General features: G+C 39.6%; 1 protein-coding gene across 3 annotated transcripts in view; it reads left to right on the top strand.

The window, feature by feature from the left end:
- The first annotated feature begins 911 nt into the window (after positions 1–911).
- WNT10B (Wnt family member 10B) overlaps positions 912–26522 on the top strand; it is a 60896-nt gene continuing 35285 nt past the window's right edge. The window contains exons 1-2 of one of the 3 annotated variants that reach the window (XM_040341178.1): positions 912–1178; positions 12822–12929. The gene's annotated coding sequence lies outside the window, so the exon portion shown is untranslated. Of the gene's footprint in view, positions 1179–3547; positions 3610–12821; positions 12930–26522 lie in introns of all 3 variants that reach the window. The other 2 variants (XM_040341179.1, XM_040341176.1) reach the window with 2 other exon arrangements.

The following is a 26522-nucleotide window of genomic DNA, read 5'->3' as shown; positions in this document are numbered from 1 at the left end:
CATAGGTTAAATAACCGATCGTGTCAGAACGCGGTGACGTAAAACACAACAACGTGCTAATAAAAAATGAAGTTCAATGCTTCCAAGCATGCGTCGACTTGATTCTGAGCATGCGTGGATTTTTAACCGATGGTTGTGCCTACTAACGATCGGTTTTGACCTATCGGTTACCAATCCATAGGTTAATTTTAAAGCAAGTTGGCTTTTTTTTAACCTATGGTTAAATAACCTATGGGGCCCACACACGATCGGTTTTGACCGATGACACCGGTCCTTCAGACCGTTGTCCTCTGGTTAACCTATCGTGTGTACGAGGCTTTACATAATTCTACGTTTTGGTTTTTGAGATGGCTTTGTAAAATTGAAGCTCCAGTTATTAAATAGCAACCATTTATACCAAAAGGCATAGACACCCCTTAATTAGTAGAATTTAGTAATTATAATAAGGTAATAACTAGGCTGGAAAACATTCAGAAATGAAGAAAGAAAAATGTTTAGGATCTGTATAAGTACCTGTATGTTATTTGATTTACTTACAGTATATATTATTATATTAAAGATTTAGTTATATTATTATTACTTGATTATATTGACAACGAAAAGTGATTAACTATTTTTAAGTGTGATATTCTGTATACCAATCATGTACTTTACACGTATCACATTTGTACTTTTTTTTTAGATAGTAGTTGCCACCTACAGCTTAGCAAATTGATTTTGAACTTTGACCTGTGATCCCTCACTCACTTATCCCCCAAAGCAGCAAGCTTAAGGTAGCATTGTGTTTGAAGCCTGTGCACCTTACACAGGGAAATCCTGAAGAAGACAGAGCGGAGTAGATGATAGGAAAGTTGAGTGAAAGAGGTGAATCCTGTGGATGGATAGAGGGGGGAGTGGAAAGTGACTTCAGGGAGTGGCTGTGCATGCACTATCCAGATCAACTACAGACACAGAGGAGAGATTCTGCCAGAGACATCTCTGAACAATCTGCTACAGACTTGTCAGCACATCCTAGACTTGTTGTGACCAGGTGACCAGGACAGTGTCACAGAGACATGCACTAGCAGGACAGACGAGGATAGCTGGATCTAAAGGATTCCACTCATCATGGGACACAGTGACGAGCTCAGAGGAAGCATCTATTGCACATAAGCAAGAAACAAACACTGGAGAGAAAGGTAGGACAATAAAGGGCACATCAGGGCATCTCCGAGCAAGCCAAAGTCAAAATAGCAACCCTAAAAAAAAATTGAATCTTTACAAATTCACTGCTGATTTCTAATAATACTGTCTAATGATACATTGTTGTGACATTATGTAATATATCGTGTTTTGCCATTACATTTAATACACATCTGGTCACCATTTTAAAATAATTTCAAGAAACATTGTTTCTGAGCCAAAAAAGCCAAAAAGCTTGCTAGTCTTCATTCTATCCTAATCAAGCTCAGTTATTTGGACAGCAATCTTGGTATTGTTAATAATGTAATAACAATGGTACAATGACTGCATGGATGGGATGCTGGCAACTGCTGAACTGCAGCACTCACAATTATCAATATTTTACTTGAAATAATTTCCTGGGACACTTTTTGCTAACCGATATCATCCTAAATACCATGCCATAGCACAGTGAGACTACACATTTTGTATGTTTATTAAATTGGATTGTATTCTTCCTAAATACTAGTGTTGCTCTTTACTAAACATAAATGGTAAAAAATAAATTAATTAATTAAAAAACAGACAACGTTAATATGTCACAGTCTAGCACTTAGTTAAAACCAGCATTTGTAGAGGACAATTAGTCATTTTTTTTATATATTTTTTTTCAATTGGTCAGGTTTGACATTTCCAGGGGCAATCATGTCAAAGCCATGACAGGAACTCTTTGTGCAAATCAGATACAGTTGGGAGATATGTCAATGTTTTCTAAAGGGTATCGAAATCAGTAAATACATTTAGTTTCAATGCACTCAGAGGTGATGGGATGTCTTAATAAAAAGGTATCTAGATGAGGAAATCAATATGAAATATAAATAGGAAAATAAGAATTGATTCATTGCGATTGCTCCGTAGATTTGCTTCTGATTTATCGGGATGGCAGTTGTAGTGAAGGCAGTTCATGTTCAGTTGAAGTAAGGCTGGTAAGAATATCAGCATGTAGTAAAAAGATCCCAGTAGACGTAGCCAATGTACACCCTTATCATTATAATATAAGCTGCCAATGATGTGTCAATAGAAAGTGTCACAACAGAATATGGAATATATTATGGAGTTTTGTTAAACGTTTTAATAGAAATTTCCCTGCTTACATACCATGACAAGAGCTGTGCCATGTGATGGTTAACCCTGTAAGAAAATCACAAAACAGTTTATTTGTTTACCAAGGGCAAATAATTAACCCATCTAATGAATCGGTTGACCTGTTCTTATGGCGCGTACACACTATCAGTCCATCCGATGAGAACGGACCGATGGACCGTTTTCATCGGTTAACAGATGAAGCTGACTGATGGTCCATCGCGCCTACACACCATCGGTTAAAAAAACGATTGTGTCAGAACGCGGTGACATAAAACACAACAACGTGCTGAAAAAAACGAAGTTCAATCCTTCCAAGCATGCGTCAACTTGATTCTGAGCATGCGTGGATTTTTAACCAATGGTTGTGCCTACTAAATTAAAAGTTTAAATTTAAAGCAAGTTGGCCTTTTTTTAAACGATAGTTAAATAACCTATGGTGACAAAAAACAATCGGTTTTTGACCGATGAAAATGGTCCATCAGACAGTTGTCCTCTGTTTAACCTATCGTGTGTACGAGGCCTTAGTGATCTATCTAACTATCTATCTATCTATCTATCTATCTATCTATCTATCTATCTATCTATCTATCTATCTATCTATATATCTGTCAATCTATCTATCAATCTATCTATCTAACATCTTTTGAGTTATCAGTCTATCTATCTATCTATCTATCTATCTATCTATCTATCTATCTATCTATCTATCTATCTATCGTTCGTCTATCGAGCTATCAGTCTATCTATCAGCAAGCATGCTTTCAAATTAATTATAAATGATTGCCAAGATCATATTATGAAACTCATATCATAGATATAGACTAGCAATTTAATAAGGAAATACACCCCATGATACAGGCACACCTTAAAGCCTCCCAGTCCCATGGCCCTGGCAAGTTGGCACACACAGGGGCAAATAGGTGTGAGCAGTATAATGGTTTCTGATTCATTAATTCTCTGAGATTACTGTGACAGATACAGATTTCTTGGCTGCAATACAACGAATCAGCCAAATAAACTCGTTATTAAGTATTTGTATTTTAGTTACTATTTCAGTCTCTAAAAGTCATACAGCTAAGGTTTAAAATGAACTTAAAACTATTTACCATTTTGTAATACTTGATATCTAGTTATCAGTCAATACGGAATTAGTAAGCACCTCATCATAACATAATAGCACACTATAGCCTTATGAAATACTCTTCTTCACAATAAATGCTTTACTGTCCCATTGCAACAGATAGATGATTCAGTACAGAGCCATGAGGGGCATAACAGAAGTTTCATTGATCCCTTGATTAGGTAAGATAGGTAGGTGAAATTGTGACATTTAACATTTAGGCTATGGAACATATCAAAGTTCAATTTCACATTATAGTACAGTAATTCTGAAAGATATGTTTTTTCGTCCCCAGAATTTTGAAGCATCTGCACATTTTCAGGATGGAACATGCACTTCTATACCGCTGCTGTCACTATCTAGTTTCTGGTGACTAATTAGCGTTATTGCAACATATAGCTCCCACAGTCTGTTAGCATGTATTATTATGCTATATCCTACAACTGATTTAGGAGATGTCTGTCTACTGACAACAATATTATTATAATCAGTATAATGGAAACTCTGGTGTTTGTGGGTTAATCATCAATATCAGCCATGTGTATGTTACATATTACACAGGGTGTAACCAAAAGTTAGTTTCCAACTATACTGTGTAATGGGACTTCAACAAGGTTGGTTATCCTGTCCATCCAAATGCTAAACTTTATTACAGCTGGGGCATATATTTCATTAGAATCCAACATTCAAACTCAAGAAACTTGAATGTGTACATAACAGTAATGCCTTTGAGTAGACTAGCATAGGAAATCTACATCCTTGTGTCTAACAAGTGAGCCTGATACTATATACACACAATTGTGAGCAATACCCCTGAATGGCAGTGGCACCATGATATTAGCTTTCTATTGGATCTTAAGGTATTAACACCCCCAGAACATAATAAGACAGTAGGCTCAAATCAGAACAATAAAACATCAGGATAAGCATCCAAATTTTCCAAAAAGTGTGTTATTTTTAGCCAGTAATAGTAGATGTTAAAATTACAATCTGTATCCTTGTGTTAAAGCTTTGTGAACTAAGACATAGGCGTGCTCTGGGGTGAAGGGACTCCACAAAAATGTACACAAGTGAAGGCCTTTTATTCTTTGCACTTGTCGTTATCTCGTTTGACCATTGATCAGTTTTTTCCCCTTGAGACTATGGGTGTCTTCAGAAGTGATTATGCTTATTCATGGAAAGATACTTCATAAGAAAATTCTTTCAGTGGTCAGAACTTTTACCTCTACATCATAGCTATGGTTACCCTTTGCTGGCCACTTATCGGTTTGATTTTGCATAAGTCTGATCTGTTGGATCAGCAAACTTTACCAGCGACCATGTAGATCAGTGACTTGTCTGGTTGAATATAAATGGAATTGGATTGTTTAGGTGAGCCTTTAAACTGTTTAGTTATTGGTAAATATTGCTGACCTAACAGACCAAATCCAAATATTACCTAAATCGGCAGTTTTAGATCCTCTGATTATATAATTAGCTCATTATCTCACATTTACATAACTACATTTACACATGCTTATTATTTGCATTGATCATGGCACACGTATTTGAGTCAGTACAGTAAAACCTTGGATTGGGAGCATAAGTTCCTGAAACGTGCTTGTAATCCAAAGCACTTGTATATAAAAGTGAATTTCCCCATAAGAAATAATGGAAACTCAAATGATTTGCTCCACAACCATTTATTCATAGGTCCTTCAGTTTATAGTCCATATAAAAACATTATAGCAATGTTATAGGTTGTGTAACTGTAAAATGTCCATCCACAAATGGAAGCCTCCACAAGGGGATTAGAATCAAAATCCAGCAGGAGCTACAGAGTATAAAAGAGAAGAGAGGCGTCTCTAAGTGTAGCAATATGTTGCTAAATGTTGTACCTTCATTAAATGTAACCATATTGCTACACTTAAAGACGCCTCTCTTCTCTTTTATACCCAGTTGTGACGTGACGCTACTTGTATATCAAGACATCGCTTGTATATCAAGTCAAAATTTAAAAACAAAAATTGCTTGTCTTGCAAAACACTCTCAAACCAAGGTTTTACTGTATTACTTTTTACTGGTTTGACCACAGTAAAAACATGTGGGCCCATTCCCTCCAGCTGGGTGGCTATATAATTAGTTGCATTTCCAGTGTATTAAAAATGCATTAAAGCGGATGTCTGCTGAAAAAAAAAAATTAAAAGCCAGCAGCTACAAATACTGCAGCTGCTGACTTTTAATATTAGGACACTTACCTGTCCTGGAGTCCAGCGCCGTCGGCAGCAGAGGACGAGTGATCGCTCGTCACTCTGCTGCCCCCCGCCATCCTCGATGAGGGTACCAGGAAGTTAAGCGCTCCGGCTTCACTGCCCGTCTCCCTACGGCGCATGCGCGAGTCGCGCTACGCCTGCCGATTGGCTCCCGCTGTGTACTGAGAGCCGAGTGTTTCCAGAACACAATAGGGGGGTACGGGAGGTGACGTCATGCTGCGGGCTGTGTGGCCGGAAGTGGGTGCAAGTGGGTGCAAATACCTGTCTTTAGACAGGTATCTGCACCCCCCTCCCCCCTGAAAGGTGTCAAATGTGACACCGGAGGGGGGGAGGGTTCAGATCAGCAGGAGTTCCACTTTAGAGTGGAGCTCCGCTTTAAAGCCCAACTCAGTACAATGAAAACTTCTATTTTCAGTGTATGTGTGTGTTGGCTACCTGATCCTCTGCTCCCCCCTGCAGATGGTGCTCCCCCATGCTCCGGTAGTGGACTGTTGCTCGTTATCCTCATGTGCAGGGCTATGGACTCAGTCTTGATGACATCAGAGGACCCTAGACTGCTGGAGTGAAGGGGAGAGACACAAGATCCCATAGGCCTAAACAAGCTATTTATCCTTGCAGTTCTGGTGCAGCTCCAATGCATAGAAGGAGTTTTAGTTTTCCTGGAGTTCAGCTTTAAGAAATCCATTGTCTGAAATAGTGCCTCATGCACACTGGACATTTTTACAGCACCTGTTTTTTATTTTAGGTATTTTTTTCTGCAGCGAGTAAACTCCCCAGCATGTTATCCTATGTGTCCATGAACACCTAAGCTTTTACCAGCGTTTTCTGGCTGGAAAAAAAAACCCAGAACTAGTGGGTTTTATGAGAAGTTTTCAGCTGTAAATAAAATACACTCTAACTCTGAAAAACGCTGATAAACGCAAAAAAAACATGGCTATTCAGTGTTTATGAGCTTTTTGGAGCCAAAAGATTTTTCTGTATAGTTTTACAAAAAAAAGCTAAAAAATGCAAACGCTAAAAAAATTTGAAAAGTGCTGAAGAATACTTCTGCAAAAATGCAGCAAAACTCATTCTACAGCTACAGCCTTCTACAGCTAATGCTACTGGTGTTTTTTATAACGTCCAGTGTGCATATGACCTTAATCCCAACTGGTTGTTTTGAAGTGTGTTGGAGGAGAGTCTCTCATCCAGTATTTAAAGCGGTGTTCCGTCCTGAAAATACTAAAATTAAAAGCCAGCAGCTACACATACTGCAGCTGCTGGCTTTTAATAATAGGACATATACCTGTCCTGGAGTCCCTCAATGTCAGGACCACAGCTGTGTCGGGTGCTGCCGCTGCCGCCATTGCGGGTAGGTAAACCCGGCAGTGTAGCCTTTCAGCTTCAGGACGGGAACCCTACTGCGCATGCGCGAGGCCCCGCTCCTCTCTCCTGTTGGCCCCGCGGCCAGGGGAGGAGCCTTGCCTATGACGTCACGGGCCGCGGCCCAGACTCTCGGAAGTGGCAAAGGCTACTTGTCAAAGACAGGTATCCTGTCCCCCCTCCCCCTTGTAAGGTGCCAATTGTGGCACCGGATAGGGGGAAGAAGCACTTTTGGGTGGAACTCCACTTTAAGTTACTTTGACTGCCTTTCGTGTTACAAAATAACTCAACAGAATAAGGTCCTTTAAACATTTCAAAACATCTGAAAGTCACGACAGCTAGCACTTAAGCGTATGTAAACCTTACATAAGTGGAAGTCCAGGCTTTTCCTAACTATGCTTAAACCTGCTCCCACTCCCATTCTAACGCCTATTCTAACTACCCTGTGAAAGGAAGATGTGTATACATATCTATTCTGAGGGTGCTCCAGTCCAGTCACATGTTTGGCTTTGAGCGAATGCTTTAGGGGAGAGGAGGGACAGCTGACAGCAATCATCCAATAAATGAGCCATGAAGAGCTGAGAAGGGGGGGGGGTGGCGCTAATCGTCGGATGTTTTTTCACCTTAATGCATTGAATGCATTAAGGTGAAAAAACATGTACCTTTACAACCCCTTTAAGCTTTGATGGGAAAAACCTGGCTTTCCACTTTCTTAAATTGTATTCCTCAACTGCAGTTAACATTTACATTACAGTCGTTTTTGTTTATAACTACAGTGGAACCTTGGATTACGAGCATAATCCGTTCCAGGAGAATGCTTGTAACCAAAGCACTCGCATATCAAAGCGAGTTTCCCCATAGAAGTCAATCGAAACAAAGATAATTCGTTCCACGTTGACTTCTATTGCATGCAATACCGCATGTGGCCAGAGGTGGGGGGTGCCGGAGAGACTCAGAAATACTCTAAGATCGCTCAAATGCACTCATAAACCCTCATAAATGCTTGGAAACACTCGGGAACAGAGTATTTCTGAGTGTTTCTAAGTATTTTCACGCGGCTCCGAACGGCTCCGAGTGTCACTGGCGCCAGGGCATCTCTGGGCAGTCCCTCTTCCTATGCAGTGATGCACACCGCAGAGGCTTGAATCCTGCTCGTGTTGCGAGACAAAAGTCGCAAACCGAATCAGGATTTTTTTTAAATAATAGCTTGTATTGCGAAACTCAAAACGTCGAAACGTCACTTCCTCCCAATGCTCTTTAAGGGCCTTTTTTTCATTTTTACCTAAATATTAGATCTGAGGTCTTTTTGACCCCAGATCTCATCTTTAAGAGGACCTGTCATGTTTTTTTCTATTACAAAGGATATTTTACATTCCTTGTAATAGGAATAAAAGTGACCCAATTTTTTTTTTTTTTATATATATATAAAAAACTGTGTCAAAATAAAAAAGTAAAATAAATAAGAAAAACATTTTTTTTCTTAAAGCGCCCAGTCCCGACAAGCACATGCGCAGAAGCAAACGCATACGTGCGCAATGCCCGCATATGAAAACGGTGGTCAAATCACACATGTGAGGTATCTCCATGATCGTTAGAGCGAGAGCAATAATTCTAGCCTCTGTAACTCAAAACATGCAACCTGTAGAATTTTTTAAACGTCGCCTATTTAGATTTTTAAGGGTAAAAGTTTGTCGCCATTCCACGAGCGGGCACAACTTTAAAGCGTGACATGTTGGGTCTCAATTTACTCAGCGCAACATTATCTTTCACAATATAAAAAAATTGGGCTAACTTTACTGTTGTCTTATTTTTTTAATTAAAAAAAGTGCGCTTGTAAGTTCGCAGCGGAATCATGGTGTGACAAAATGTATTGCAACAACCACCATTTTATTCTCTAGGGTGTTAGAAAAAAATATATATAATGTTTGGGGGTTCTAAGTCATTTTCTAGCAAAAAAAAAAATTTTGACGTGCAATTATTATTATTTTACCAGATGTATTTTAACTAGGCTTAGCTAGGCTCACTTGCAAGTGCTCTCATTTTAATGAGTTAATTTTAAACACCTTATATTACCAATCCCTGAGCAGCTTACACTTTTTGGGGACACAAACTGTATCTGAACACCTTGTGAGTCCGTTTTAGAACATAACTGAAATCTCTGCACACCCTCCCTTGTATCAGTGTACACTTGGAAGCTGAGGCTGGGTTCACACTACGGTTTTCCCGTCCGTCAGCCGCATACGATTTATATGAAAAACCGTATGCGGCTGAAACGGACGGGAACGTATGGAACCGCACACATGTGCGTTTTCCATTAACATTAATGTTAAAGGAAAACGTATGCGTTTGCCATACTGTTTTAAAAACGACCGCAAAACCGTGGTTGAACACGGTTTTGCGGACGTTTAAAAAACGTTTTGCCAGCAAATCGTACGCACCCGGATGCATCTGAGTGCATACGATTTGCAATGCATTCTCTATCTATACGTTTTCCCGTCCGGGCCCGTACGTTTTCAATACTGAAATCGTATGCGGCTGACGGACGGGAAAACCGTAGTGTGAACCCAGCCTTACTGAGATCACAAGACCACAGTACGCAGTACGTCTCAAAGAAAAACTATCAAAATGTTTTCATGTCTTGTGTGCCTTTGATATCTGTGATGTAATTATCCAACCCAAAAATTGCTCCACTTTTGCCTTAATTCATAATAGTAAATGAGCATGTCCTATTATAAAGAACACATAACAAGATTAAACCTGCTCTAATGATACCTGCAAAGGATTACCCAAACCTCCAGCTAACCAGACAAGCAGAGACACCTGCGAAGGGTACTGCTCAGCCCTAGTACATTAGCTTTTCAGTAACCACATGCAGAGTGTCTCTAGAGAAGCATGCAGGGTACAGTTTACTATTAAGTCTTTCATAGGCTTACTCAGTGGTTTAGTATTACTTAACTTTATAGTCATGCTGAGCCCTATTTACTTTAACCAATGGACCCCACAGAGCATTGTTTAATTATATCAGCGTGTAAGTGTTTCTCACATCTAGTCTGCCACCATGGAAATGCAAGTTTACATCCTTGGCTTCAGTTTTTTCACACTACTTGTAATAAAGATAGTTGACACATACACAGAATTTCCCATCAAGAAATCACAAAGGTTGAAGAAAAGACTACCGAACGCCAACAGAATAAGTCACATCATAAATATGGGATACTTTTTCAGTTAGTATGTCTGATGCTAAATACTCAATACTCTATTGATAATCAGGCCGCTTGATGGAGAAGTTGTTTCATAGGTTTGTAAATCTACGGTTATATACCCCTTAGGCCCCGTACACTTGGTCGGATCGAACCGATAAGAATGAACCGAAGTTCAGTTTCATCGGACCAAACCGACCGTGTGTATAGGCCATCGGTCTGTTTTCCTTCGGTCCAAAATTTTAAAACATGCTTCAAAACCGAACCGATGGACCGCTGCCCGATCGGACCAAACCGATGGTTAGTACAGAAAAGCATCGGTTCAAAACCCGCGCATGCTCAGAATCAAGTCGACGCATGCTTGGAAGCATTGAACTTCGTTTTATTCAGCACGTCGTGTGTTTGACGTCACCGCGTTCTGACCCGATCGGATTTTGGACTGACGGTGTGTACACATATCAGTCCGTACGGCCACTTCAGAGGTGAACCGATGAAAACGGTTACATCGGTTTGGTCCGACCGTGTGTACAAGGCCTTACATGTCCCCCTTCCCGCCTTCACAAAAGTTCTATTGAGCAACGTTATAACCAACAACCAATGTGCTAGATGTTTATTTGTGTTGGGCACAAAAAAGAAAACAAAGTGGAGGTGGGGAGAATGGTTTCCAAAACCAATAGACAAGAACTCACAATCCCATCAAGAGAAACAGATAAGAACAAAGAACATGTATGGTAGAGGGTAGTCCCTCTTCCAAATGTAGGGATTTTAATGTGAGGTGTCAATTGTGGTAATAGGGTACGCACACCAAACAACAAGGTTTAGAAATTTAACAAAAAAAGTTTAATATATATATAAATAGTTCATAAAAAACATATATTGCATGAAATAGACCACAATAGTTACAAAACAGCGATAAAGTATCATGTGCAGAGTGCCAACTAGTTTCGCACTTTCGTGCTTCGTCAGGGCCTTACAACTTTAGCCTTTTTTTATACAGTGGTCTGTGTGTGACATAAAATATGCCGTTAGTACACATACAATTAATACATAGTATATCATACATATAAGTATCAAGAATACAGAAAACATAATGATTGTGTGCTCACCAATTCTGTAACTGAGTAGAGCGCAATCCCAAGGAATTGGGCACAAGAGCATAAATATTACCTCTCATTCCATCATTTAAGGGTCCATGCACACTGGCTTAAAAAGTAACTGCTTCTACAGTAGTTTAGAGTTTTTGCCCGTAGAATCAGCTCAATATTAACCTATGTGTCCATGCACATTAAGATGTTTAGAGGCATATTTTAAGCTCAGTGTTTGGAGGCAGGAAAAAAAACACTTCTGTTTTGCGTTTTTGAGAGCAGTATTTTGGCAGAAAAAATACTAAACACTAAATGCTGGTACATAAAGCACTTAAAATAAGATTTTTTTTTCTGCAAGGGAATTTGCATTTTGTTTTTAACCATTTGCCGCCCGTACCCCATCAGTAATGCCTGTCAGTGCCCCATAAAAGTGCCAATCAGTGCCACTCAGAAAAGCCTGTCAGTAGCTACTCATCAGTGCTGCCTATCCAGTGTCACCTATCAGTGCCCATCAGTGATGCCTATCAGTGCCCATCAGTGACACCTATCAGTGCCACCCATCAGTGCCCATCAGGTTTTTTTTCAAAATTGTCAATTTGTTTTTGTTTATATCGCAAAAATTAAAACCTGCAGAGGTGATCAAATACCACCAAAAGAAAGCTCTATTTATGGGAAGAAAATTATAAAAATGTCATTTGGGTACAATGTAGCACGACCGTGCAATTGACATTCAAAGTGCGACAGCGCTGAAAGATAAAAATTGTCTTGGGCAGTATCATCCGTTTGGACACTATTCACGTCGTTCCATGGTGTGCTGGCAAATATTCCCATTGTGACTTGTACCAGTATCCAGCTGGTTGTTGCTACAGCACCCAAAATCAAGAGCTTATCCAGGAATGTGTGTGATGGGAATATGAAGTATGACTAAAGTCTCGTACACACGCTTTTCAGATGACCGAACGTCCATTTTTTTGTGTCATGCTAGTCTTATGTCGAAATTGAAGAGGTTACTCACAATACGAAAAAATTTTGATACCAGAATACAATGTCAGAAGTGACGTAATGTTTTGAATAGTTTGTATCCCTTCATTTCTGAGCATGCGTAGTCTTTCTCTTACAATTTCTTTTGTACGAAAACAGTACATATGAAACGAAAATCGGACATTGCGTTCACATCCGACCAAAATGTTATAGTCTGCACATCCAGCTTTTGTCTGACGAAAAAGCAAAATCGGCTGTCAAAAGCACTATACTAACGATCCAAAAATCGTCAGACTGCTCGTCATACAAATTTTTCCACCCAATTTTCGTATCGTGTGTACGGGCCTTAAGACTAAAAAATCTGAAATGATATTCACACTTCATGTGTCTGATTGCTTGACTCAATTACCCAGTGGAGAGATGTCATTGTAAGTAGCATTGAGCTAGTATAGCTAATGGAAATGTAAAATTCTTAGCAATCATTTAAACCTCTTTCCCTTTTCTCTATTTAAAGGGTAATGATTCTGTAAGTGTGAATATGCTGAGATGTAAAAGTCACAGGATCACGTTTAACAAGTCATAGGGGATCTAGTGGAGCAGCTGTAGTGAATAAAACAGGCATGTATGTCATATTTTTATTGCCATTATTTTAAAATCTGTAGTCACCCTGTTTAAAAATCTAAAGATATTTTAGAAACAAACAACATGATTTTCTCAGATAACTGTTCATGCGCTTGAAACATATAACTGCTATACAATGCGTGTAAGGTGATCTGCCCAATTACTGTCATTACTGCACCTTGCAGCCTCTTATTACCTCTGATTTATCAGCTGAGTTTTTGGTTAGAACTAGTGTGCTGGATTTCCTGTACTGTAGTCACCGGTCTCTTGAGGTCTGCTGATATACAGTAATTGTTTTTGAAGGGTTGTCCCAAACTGCTCCAATGATCATCCTTAGACAAAATGCATGCTAACTAGATTACATTTCTGGAGGTCAACCCAAAGCTCCTACCCAATATGGCCTTCTCGAAAGGCCCCCTCTAACTAACCTTTTCTGTGACCCCAAACTTCATGCTAACCGTCCCAGATTCCTCTTTGCCAAAGGCTAATTTTCCTGTGCCAAAGAATACATAGTTGCCATGGAATCTGCTTCCTGAAAATAAAAACTGATTTTCTTTTTCAATTTATGTTTATTAAACGTTTTCTCAAATACAAAAAGCCTTTGCATGTATACAAGATTCCTTTACAATATACATTGTTCCTATTAGTTATTCAATATACTGAATCTTGATGTGTATAAGTTACTTTATCATTAAAACAGTATACCCTTCATCATTAATCTACATTTACTCCTATTATCTTCCATATACATTCATCCTAACATCCATCCATTCATCAAAAAAATAAAATAGTAATAAACCCCCCGTCTTCCCCTTATTTCTCTACCATTTTCCACTTCATTTACCTTTCCCCTTCGTATTTCTCCTTATTTTCCATTTATATATATTCTTTCATTCCTTCCGAGAGCCAAAATTCTTCCCATTTTTGCCATATTTCTGGCATTTGACTATTTATGTATCCTTCTTCTCTTATCTGTCTTTCCATATATTGTATTTCGTTCATTTCACATATCCATTCTAATATACTAAAACTGAATTTTTACTAAAACCTAGATCCAATTTTCCACCACCTACACCAATACAATATTATTTACAGAAGGAAACATAATCACACATAATATTATCCAAGTTATTTATTTAGGATTTTAGTATCCTTGTGAACTACATATTTAGGCGTCATGTCTTCTACATTTAAAACATGTGTATTTATTGCAGTACACAAATACAACCCCAATTTCGAAAAAGTTGGGATGTTATGTAAAATCTACATAAAAACAGAATGCAACTATATACAAATCTCATAAATCCCTATTGTATTCCCAATCAAAAATGGAATACATATCAAATGTTTAAACTGAGAAATTTTACCAGTTTAAGAGAAAAAATAAGGTACTTTTGAAATTGATGGCAGCAACACAGAGAAGTTGGGACAGGGCAACAAAAAGCTGGCAAAGTAAATTAAATTAACACTGAAGTAACATTTTTCAACTAATTAGGTTATATGGCAACATGATTGGGTATAAAAAGTCAGCTTCAGAGTGTCTCAGAAGTAAAGATGGGCAGAGGTTCGTCAGCCTGTGAGCTGTGTCTAAAAAATGTCAAACAATTCCAGAATAATGTTCCGCGATGTAAAACTGCAAAGATTTGAAATCTATCATCATATACAGTACATATCTTAAAAAGATTATGAGAATCTGGAGTAATCTCTGTGTGTATGAGACAAGGCTAAAACACAATATTGGATGACTGTGATCTTCGGGCCCACAGACCTTGACATCACTGCATGGGTTCAATAATACTTCCAAAAATTAGTGAAGACAGTTTGCTATGACACCCAAAAATGCAAGTTAAAGCAGAGTTCCACACGTGTTTTAGTTTATTAAAAGTCAGCAGCTACAAAAAGCATAGCTGCTGACTTATTAAACCGTCACTTACCTACTCCGCAGTCCAACGATGCGGCCGCCCGGAGGCTCGCTTCTCTCCCCCTCCTCTCCTTGCGCCGTCATCATAACTGTGGGCACCCGGCCATGACAACTTACAGCTTCACGGCCGGGTGCGCACTGCACATGCGCCAGTTGTGCTGCGCTCTCCTATTGGCAAGCTGATCTTTTGGGACCTGAGTTGTGTCCCAGAAGATCACTGGCAGGAAGTGGCCACCTAGGGTGACAGGAGGAGTCGCCTAGGCGGCCTAAAGAAAGAAGCAGAAAGTGGGACAGGAAGTCCACTGAAAACAAGGTATCCACTCCCCCACCAAAAAAAAATTACATGCCACTTTTGGGTGGAACTCCCTTTAAAGCTCTGTCATGAAAAGAAGAAGCCATTACTGAGCATGATCTAGTAATACAGAAGTCTTCTCTGGGCCAAAGCTATTTAAAATAATCTGTTGTAAAGTGGAAAACTGTTCTGTGGAAAGATAAATTGAAATTTTACATTAATTTTGGCAACCATGGGCACCGTGTCCGCTGGACTAAAACGTCAAGGGACCTTTCAACTTGTCATCAGCACTCAGTTCAAAAGCCTGCATCTCTGATGGTATAGGGGTACATTAGAGTGTATAGCATGGGCAAGCTTGAACAACTGTAAAGGCACTATCAATGCTGAAACAAATATCCAGGTTTTAGAGCAGCTAATGCTCCTATCCAGAGAAGGCCTGACATATTTCAGAGGGACAGTGCAAAGGCATGGCTTTGTAGTAGAAGAGTCCAGGTGCTTAACTGGCCTGACTCCAGTCCAGACCTTTCACCAGTGGAAAATATTTAGCGGATCTTGAAACGAAAAATGTGGCAAAGAACCAAGATTGTTAAGCAGTTGGAATCCTACAGTATATTAGAAAAAAATGGGACAACATTCCTCTCCCATAATTACAGCAACTGATTTCCTTAGTTCAGTTCACAGTGTGTACAGAGTGTTGTTAAAAGAAGAGGGGATGCTACAGAGTGGTAAACATGGCCCTGTCCCAACTTTTTTTTAAATGTGTTGCTGTTATCAATTTCAAACTTGCCTTATTTTCCTGTTGCTTTATATTGTGAATATAATATGGGTTTATGAGTTTTGAAAATTATTGTATATTGTTTTTATGTATATTTTATGTCCCAACTTTTTTGGAATTTGGGTTATACTTCTTCTGTCCAGCCCATCTTATTTGTGGCATTGCAGCTGCCCTGCTGTTACCTTTTGGTTGTATCCTGGCACAGGTTGCAGGAATGGGTAACTTTTTCACTTTTCTTAACCATATGTGAAGATCTTAAAAGAGAAATAAAGGCACAGCTACTTACCTCTGTTCCAATGGTCTGACGCCCACACGGTCCCTCGCTGGCATCAGAATCTTGTCCCTTGTCCCTGATTTACTCTAGGTGCCAATCTTTGCCTATCTTGATTAGCCAATTCCGGATGATGTCAGTCCCGTGCGTACGCAGGAGTACAGTCATCTTGACAAACAGTGAATGTGGCAGAATGTAACTGCGCTGTGCATCTCAATGTACATTCTGCAGGAGATTGTGAACAGGCAGATACGTGTATTTTATTGAAGAAGGGACATTGTATGTGTCTTCTGTAATAAAAAGCATGTCTGTTTGCAATTTTTACTTTTTTGACTTGAATTCCTTTGCAAATTTTCCTACCAGTGTGATAATGTTCTGGATATTTTACATCCTGAGCATCTGCCCTGCTCCTGTCTCCTAGTTACACCTCTCTAATGAACATGGTGAATATGTTAATGCTTTATAAAACAGTATTTTGTATACAGTACCTCAAGCGGGGTGTAGATGGATGTTCTATACACAACATAAATAATATCAGTAATACAAATGGTTTCTATGTATTTTTGAAATATTGTAATATATATTTAGTTTATCAGCATGATAGCATGCAGAGCTGTGTTCTTCTGTGATTTGTAGTGAAAGGATTTAAAGGGACACTTAACTCAGCTACTCAATCCATACTGCTCCCCAACTTTAAAGTCAATCTCATATCCCCTGTCCTTCCTATGCACCATTAACAAAATCTAGTGAATGCTTCAGGAAAATAGTGTGCACATTTTTAATAAACAGTTATTTATTTTTTTAATGTATAGTAGCACATAGAAGCCAGTCAGGATTCACTCTGCTGAAGTCAGACCAGAAAACAAGTTTATCAATAAAAACTTTAAAAAATAAGGTAATCAGATCTTACGGTAAGTATAACTGGAATGGGAGGGGACAGAGGAAGGGCATGCTATTATCCCTTGACCTTCATAAGGCCTTGATTCCCTGTCCTGGGAACACCTCTTTTGTACCCTAGATTGTTTTGGTTTGGTGAAAAATTTCTTACTATAATCTGCACATTATACAGTGAACCTATAGCCAGATTGTCGGTCAAGGGATATAGCTCTGATTACCTAACTATACATAGAGGTACTCAGTAGGGTTGTCCCCTATCCTATTTATTTTGGTGCTAGAGCCTCTAGCCATCAAACTGAGGAACAACCCAGCTATCCGAGGAATGTCATGTGAAGATAGGGAACACAAATGTGCTCTGTTCGCCAATGATCTCTTAATGCTACTGACATCTCCAAACACCTCCATACCCAACCTGTATAGCGAGCTGTCACATTTTACGACAATCTCAGAACTGAAGGTTATTCATGCTGAATCTCAAGTTCTCAATTTTAGATGACCGTACAGTTCACTCCCTTCAACAAAACTTCCCATTTAAACGTCAGGCGGCTCCACTACCCTACTTGGGCATCAATTTAACCCCCTTTATAGACACCTTATACAGTAAGAACTACCCCCCCCCCCCCATATAGGAAACTACAGGACAATCTTACCAGATGGACATCTAGCCCCCCTCGTAGTTGGGCAGGCTGTACTTTGTAAAAATTGATACTTTGACTAGAATTTTATACTTGTTCCGCACCCTACCAATAACAATTAATATGTCTGACTTACATCTTTTTCTGCAGACGGTTTTAAAGTTCAATTGGAGGGACAAGAGACCCAGGGTGAACATACTCATGCTTTTCACCCCAAAGTTAAAGAGAAGCATAATTTATCCGCTTTCACTCAAAATGGGCTAGCCCCTCATGGAATCTTCCCATTTCTATCCACTCCAATTAGTCACTTGATGTGGCTGCATGCTAGAGATAGACCTGGTATTTTATGCCCGACCCTATCTTTTTTTCCTTGGGTTGTGGGACAGATTGGTTATAAGTCATGGACTTAAATCCCCCACAACCCAGTGGCCCCTTTGTTGGGCAACCCAATGTCCCCCCCCCCCCCAGATCTCTGTTCCCAAACTTTTGAGTCATGGACAAACAAAGGTTTTCTTCGTCTCTTAGACCTACGCTACCATAGAGGTTTGTTATCGAAAGATGCATTACAGGAAAAGCCAGAACTCTCCACAAGGGAGCTATTTAGATATTCTCAAATAGTGCATCTCCTGAACACCCTCAAATGCACTAGTGATATGACTTCCTCGACCCCTATGGAGTATCTATGTAGAATGTAGAATTGTAGATAAGCATATTGGGCACAAATCAAAGATATACACAATATTAGATGAAGGTTCTACTAAACTGCCTTATATGGCAAAGGGGGAACAGGACTTGGGGGAAGAGTTGGAAGTAGCAGAATAGGGGAAACTTAAATTCAAAAACTTATATCAATACGTCTCTGGTCAAAGCAAATTATGAAGTTTTACTGCGATGGTACTTAGTATCAACCCATTTGGCATCCTCTGTCCTGGGGGCCTCCCCTGGATGTTTTTGTGGATGAAACAGTCCTCCATACCTAGGGGGCATGCAGCAAAGTAAGTGGTTTTGGATCCGCACATTTGACTTTATCTATTCCCTCACTCAAGTTAATCTAACCAAGACTCCACAGCAGACCCTTCTGGGGAAGCTGGTTTAGAGCATGCTGGGACACGTGAGACGCCTAATCGCATCTATATTCAACTTAGCTAGCAATTCTATTTTACGATCCTGGAAGTTCCCCATGATTTCCTTTGACCTTTTAAAGGCTAAATTGGCGTGGATCATGATCACTGAATGAATAGTGGCTATTCTCCAGGATAAGCTGGCCTACTTTGAGAAAGGATCCTTGTAAAAAATACCTTTCAGGACCCCCTCCTGATCTGGACAGAGGAATCTTTTTGTACAACACATAACGGGTGCATGCCTTGTACTTTTCTTTTTACTATCTACCCTTCCTTCTTAGATGCTGGTATAACTTCTAAGTCATCATTGGTCCGGAGAGACTTCTTCATTAGATAAATCGGTGAAGAGTTTGAAGAAGTCCAAGGAGTCAAATAGACTGCCGTTAATTACCTGTTAATACATACAGGGACATGGTTTTCTCCTTTTTTGATTTTTCTTCAGAGTTCCTTTTTTTTTTCTCTTTGGTGCATGTGTTCAAGTATTCATAGGACTCATGTAACTTATGGCTTGGCTACCTGACAACATAATAGGTTACTCATCGGAAATATGCAACTGCCTGACAATGTTCCCTCTTTTGTAATCAGTATTGTATGCTGAGATGGACCAAAGAAAATTGTTTTATACTTTTATGTACTTTTCTCTTTTGTGAAAACTTTAATAAAAACGATTGTAAAGAAGAAATAAGGTAATTTTTGTTTACATTGTGTTCCACCCAGTAGAAAGGACCTTTCATTCATAAAAATGGTATCCTGTCTGCTGATGCTCAGTCCTAGTTCAGACCCGTGCATCTCTGTCCTGCAAGTAGGGCCACCCATGCATTTTAACGGGCTGTCCCACAACCCAGAAACATGGAGAGAGTAGCCCCCCAACCCTTTTTTTTAATTATGTTTTGCTGATCCATAAGGGTGCCGTTCAGAGTTCATGGCACCCTGCGCATTTGCTAAAGAGCAGCCTATTTCTCTCTCACATGACTGTTCACGTGTTCCTGACACATAATAGTGAATAGTGAACCTGGCCCTAGTGCATACCTCTCAACTTTTCAACTTGACATAGAGGGACACCTTGAAAGAGGGATAACAGTAGCAACCCTACTGCCAGAAAAGTATCATAAATTCTTTATTAAACTTCCCCATAAAGTATAATTATGGCAAAGTCATTAATATTAATTGTATGAAATAACATTTGTTTAAAATGTTTTCCTGCAATAAACATGATATTTTAAAGGTTCACACACACAAAAGTAAAAAAAATACAGCATCCATAGTACAATGGTAACATATGATACTACAGAAAGACAACTGCCACAGAATCAAGTCGATCAATTATCTTTATAAAGTGTATGAGAGACCAAGAGTTTTTTTATATAGAGGCATGCAAAAGGAGGTGTCTGTTTTAGGATGGTCTCTGCCTTACATTCAGCCAGTCTGGTCTGGACTACTGCTCCCTGGCCAGGGTATATAAGATGGGGTAGAAGCTGCTAAGCAGAGTGGTGTGTGTAAAGAGCTAGCTCTGAAGAACACTCTTAGGTGGTGTTAGGCACAGGCATCCCCTCAACTTGCCCCAGCTTGGACCTGGCTTAGCAATGTTAGGATATAGACTGTGAAAGTAACCTTTGCAAAGACTCAGAACAATGGAAATCAGTCTTTTTTTTATGTTGTGCTATCAGTTGTTATTAGGTAAAGCAAAAAGAAAAGTAAGTTCCCTGACTGAACATTTTGTTAGCGAGTGAACTGGGATGCATGTTGTGCCATGCATGGCGTTGAGGGTTATCACAACCTGGTGGGCCTGTTACATAGAAAGGGCAAGTGTCCAGTACCTATTCTTGTGGCCCCCTGGGAGAACAACCCAGAGCAATATGCCATTTAAATCTTTGTGTTACCACAGGTAAACTGTTTTAACCACCCATGGACTGTGAGGTTGCATACTATGGGTGTCCCACATACTTTCAATAGGCATGGGAATGAAGCAGCCTTGTAGATGGAATATGTGAGTTTGCTCTGGACTGGACGTTTTCCCTATGCAGGTCTTCCCTGCTATTGGTTGGAAGCATCATTAGGACTTTGTTTTCTGGACTTCAAAATCAGATAACAGAGGAGTGTCTCATTCTCAGAGAAAGATTTTATAGCACCGTAGCACCCCCTCTTGTGTAGCTGAGGAAGTAAGCAAATAGTAGCATGGGACTGAAATCTGTTATGTGAAACTGTTCATGAATGCCATTATGTGGAACTGTTATCACCATTATTTGAAGCTTCAGTAAAGTAACCTCCTACGATAATTTATCTTGTTCAGTGATATGGAGGTGGGCCTCTGTAGGCAGGGATGGACTGGCCATAGGGACTACAGGGAGTTTCCCGGTGGGCCGATGGCTCAGTGGGCCGTTTTTTAAAAGAGAGATGCTGCTTGGAGGACTTTTTTTAACGCCCTGGCAGCACCCCAGTGTGAAAGCACTCAGGCTTTCACACTGGGACTGCAGCGGAAGCGTTTTTCAGTCACTTTACAGGCGCTATTTTTAGCCCAAAAGCGCCTAAAAAACACCTCAGTGTAAAAAGGGGTCCTACACTCACCCCCTCTCTTACACTCACTCTCTTTTTCTTACACTCACCCCCTCTCTCACCCCCTTTCCCTCAACCCTCCCTCTCTCTCACCCTCTCATGATATACAATAATGGATGTAGGGGCCTTTTGGTGGGCGTGATTTTTCAGGGGGTGGGGGGCAGCATTTTATTGAATTAAAGTGGGCCGGTCTGGATGAAGTCCAGGGCCAAATTTTTGTCCCAGTCCAGCCCTGTCTGTAGGCCATAGCACAATATTATCAGGAGGATGGAAAATGACAAGCAATTAGTATGGGATAGGTAGTGGTCAGTTAAAGGTGGGTCCTAGTGGTGGAGTAGTCAGAGAAGGTCCGTGATGACATGGCTGGTGCAATGCAGTCTTTTGTGAGGGAGCAGGAGCACACCCAAGGACCAGGCCTGAGACCATGTAAGTGGATGTAGATGTAGTGGCACCAGTTCTTGTTTAATGGTGCAAGAGTAATACGAGTCTTAAGTTGTACAATGAGAGCTGGTAGGAGTGCTTGAGGCTCTGCCATTACTCTCCTAAAGTGCATAGGAGTATATGGGCTTGAGCTCAGCAACCCAGCCCCAGTGTCACTGATGTACCCAGGTGAGCCGATACCCAGTTCAGGCCCCTAGCTACATGTATTGGCCATGATGCCAGCATGTTAATGAGTATATGTCACATGCATGGTTTACAATTCTTTCCCTTTTTCCATACAAAAAATAAACAGTCTACATCTGCTTTCTCCGTGATAGCTCAACAAGTGTGTGAGATAACATGAGCACATAAAATAGTCAGAAGCACTCTTAAAAAGTTTGATCCCTATCTGATCACTGCAGTGAAGTTATTTTCAGGATTTACAGGTTACTTTAGATGACAACTTCAGACAAGCTATTCACTATGTAACACTGATGCCGCGTACACACGGTCGTTTTTCGGCATGAAAAAAAAACGACGTTTTTCAGCATGTCCAAAAAATGAAGTTTTTCCAACTTCATCATTAAAAACGATGTTGGCCACACACCATCGTTTTAAAAAAATGATGAACAAAGCACGGTGACGTACAACACGTACAACGGCACTCTGAAGGGGAAGTTCTATTTGCCTTTGGGCTGCTTTTAGCTGATTCCTTGTTAGTAAAAGACGATTCACACTTTTTTGTCTGTTACAGCGTGATGAATGTGCTTACTCCATTATGAATGGCAGTTTTACCAGAACGAGCGCTTCCGTCTCATAACTCGCTTCTGGGCATGCGCGGGTTTAAAACGTCGTTTTAGCCCACACACGATCATTTTTTACAACCCGAAAAACGATGTGAAGCCCACACATGATGATTTTAAATGACGTTTTTAAAAACTTCGTTTTTTTCATGCCGAAAAACGACCGTGTGTACGCGGCATTAGTCCTTTTCCTGTTAGAGTTTGCGTCTTGACTGTGGGTTCTTTTTGCTTGAACTATCTGATCTCATAATACTAAGCTTGCTTTTTTCTGTTCTAGTCTGATCGCTGACTGCCCTGACCACTGCTCTTCTCCAGACCTCAACCTCATCTCCAATTTGGTTCCAAATTGCCATTATCTAATGACCTGGTAATGGACTTTTGGCTTTTCCCCTTGAAAATCCTGACCTATCATTCTGCACTCCACCTGGCTTATCGGGTCTGTTGGTTGCAACCAACAGGGCCATCCCAGGTTTGCTTACAGAGGGTACTTGCCACACAGGGTCCAACCACACCACTGGTGTCATTGGTAAAGACTAAGGACACTTGGAGTAAGTGTCCTTATTAAGAACATTTTCCCATCCTGTTGTCGGCCTGAGACCACCATTATTTTCTACCTGACTAAACCCTTATCCTTACATTTCTGATAACAATTACCATAGCTGCAGGGTAGTGTAACATCTGTATTGTTTAAAAGGAATTCATATACATGTCTGTCTATAGGTCATACATGTAGCTGACCTTTGGCAGTATCAAGCTAATGCTTTCCACTCCTCTCCTGACCTGTGATGTCTTAAGGTTTTGTAAGGCAGTCACGGTTCCTCTGCACCTGAGGATTATTCTTTTCATTACAAATTCCTAATCCATCTTGTACCTTGAGCTTTTCAAATCAGAATAAAGCTTTCCCTTCTGATCTTGTGTTCTGATTGGTCACTCACTCTGTTCTTACAGCTGCACAATCAGTTATAGCAACCACCTGGAAAATCCCAACTACCCTGGGGCTGTCTGGCCTGTGAACACAGTAACTAGGATCCATGGAAAAGGAATATATATGTTTTACTGATAAATAAGTATATTGGTTTTAGCATCACTAGGCTCTAGTCTAGGTCATGATATTTACTTTTAAAATAAAAAGTATTTAAAATAAATTTTAAAATGAGTATATTAAATATTTTTCTATATTGTCTTCTTCATTTTGGTTCCCTCTTTTTTCATATCATCAGCTGTTTTTGTTAATTTTATGTTATTTGACAGCTCTCAAATTGCTTATAGTCCACATAACATGCTGGCTACCAATTACACAAATAAAACTGGACAATTATTAAGAAAACAGTATATTAAGTTTCAGAGAAACATCCTAAACCCTGAAATTGTATGTTCTAGCAAAACATGCTATATTGTACTTTGGATTGCACCCCCCGATAAATATCGGTGAGTACTACACTGCTTAACATTAGGTGGGAATCCCATACTCTTCACTTTTTAAAAATTGTATGTTCTGGGTAGAAGACATCACAGCGACTACCAAAAAAAGTTTTAATTTAGTTATTTTGATTATTTTGCATCAGACCAGATCAAAGCTGTACATTGTATTTTTATTTGTTCACTGATATCTACATTTTAAAAAAGCACACTACCCATGTAAAACCAAACTAAACTCTCAATGCTGAAGCAACAAAGGGCTGAGCTATCTAGGTTCTATGTTTTACCATCCTGTTAGCTAGCATTTGTTCTGTAGTGTTAATTGTTTTTTCTCCTTTTATAGGGTAATACTGGCCTAAAGCTGGTTGTACACCAATAGAATTTTGTTTGGGATTTTTGTTTTTGGAATGTCCATTCAATTTTTTAACAATGTCAAATCAAACATAGTTTTTTTGACCATAGTGACATGAACGTTCAAAGGAGCAGGATAAAAATGTATTCTTGAACAAATTGAAATCTAACTGTGAATGTGGTTTTCACTCAGGAAAAAATAAACAAATTGTAGGAAATATTCTGACAAAAAAATGCCGTACCACCATTTAAATGAAAATCTAAAATGCTTGTTTTTCTTCCTACTGAACAAATCCATTAGAGATCAGTCAACTGTATAAATTAGTTCAACAAACCTGTCATTAACCAGTAAATCAAACGGAGAGGATGATTAAAAAAGTAAAACTCACACCAATTAACACGCATCACATTAAACGACCAATAGGCCACCTCAGAAGTTGGAGGGGACAGAGTCACACTCAACTATTGTGGGGTAAATTAGGATTTGCAAAGATACGAAACTACTGCTGATTTTGACATGTGGGTTTCACTGAAGGTAACCTTTACTTACGCATTTATTCTTCATATGGTCAAGGTTTCGCAGAATTGTTTCAATTATTAATAACTTATGACAAACATCTGCAATTATACTTATGTTATTTTGTACATAAGCATAAATGTAAGGTCTCTTGGACACAGCTGCAAAGTACAGCATATGGGGGGTACAATGTAAAATATGTCTGTGGTTATAATGCCCAGGAGCTATAGCTACAGTGTATTTTTGACCATAGGAATGCTTTACCGAAAATGCAGTGCACAAGTGCACTTGATGGTGCGTAAAAGTGAGTCCTGCCCCACAACATGCCCCAGTCTCAGCAACCTAGTTCCAGGGCAACAGGAACCAGGGGAGATACCCCAATATATGCACCAGAGGCCATAGGCCCCCATGACATCAGCTCAATGCTGCTTGGACTTCCAGTGAGATATTGGGCAATAAGCTCGAACATTACATATTATCAGGCCAACCTTTCAGCTTAATTGCCCATGAAGATGGCAGGACAGTCATTCTCAGAGACAGGAGAGCTTTCTAGATATCTCAAGCAACTGGATCTTGCAGACACTGTCATACCAGACTGGGGGGTGGTGAAAGACATTCTGGTCCCTGAACCCCGACAGACGGTCAACAATTGCACTGAGCAAAGACAGAATCCTCCCTGTGCCCTCTCCCTCCCCTGAACACATAATTCCATGGAGATTTGGGCAGCCATCTTTGAGACAATGAAAATAAAAACTATACATGTGTTTGTGCTGCTAATACCAAAAAGGTCAAACTCAAAAAGTAAATACAATAAATCAATATTTTATATTAATGAACTATCCACCAACCAGAAAATAATATGTGAATATTCTAATAGTAGAATAATATTAATTTTATCTTTTTAGAAAAATAAACATGTAATGAAAAATGATAAAACTGTATACAACATAAATCTCTATAATATAGGAATAGGTGAAAATGTGATACCACTTTTACTTAAAAAAAGACATGGTAGTAGCACAAATTAATCAATAGTAAAAAGTCCCCCAAAAAAGTTCAATAATAGTGATTAAACAGCATGTCTTCTGTGTTTGATTCTCTCTACACCAATACACTCCATGCTCCACAAACAAATTTGTGCTCCACCACCAGCTGTATGGCGTGCTCACCTTGTTAGTGGACCCATATAGATATACAGGTCTACAGCGCAAAAATCAACAGGTCCTCTGTAATTTCTGACAACAAATGTTGGATAGCCATGTTCTCAAATTGTCCGACAACAAATGTGTTCCGTCGGATTATCTGATTGTGTGTACACAAGTCCGTCGGCCTAAAATCCAAAGTAAAAACATGCATGCTCCTAACCAATGCTCCTAACCATCAGACAACATTAGCAGAAGTTGCCCAAGGAGTGATGTTAAAGAGCTGAAAAAACACGTTGTTTCATGTATGTTGGCTAAAAAAGTTCACAGCCAACACCCTTTGGACAAAATTCCACAGATTCGCCTGATGGAAATCCGATCATGTGTACGGGGCTTTGGGCGCGATAAACAGGGGTGTGCTGTCTTGTGGCCAACAAATGTAAAATAGTTTTATTGTTGACTTTAATTAAATAAAGT

The sequence above is a fragment of the Rana temporaria genome, chromosome 2 (genome assembly GCF_905171775.1).
Source record: "Rana temporaria chromosome 2, aRanTem1.1, whole genome shotgun sequence".
Taxonomy (NCBI): Eukaryota; Metazoa; Chordata; class Amphibia; order Anura; family Ranidae; genus Rana; species Rana temporaria.
This window is presented reverse-complemented; position numbering and strand designations above follow the sequence as displayed.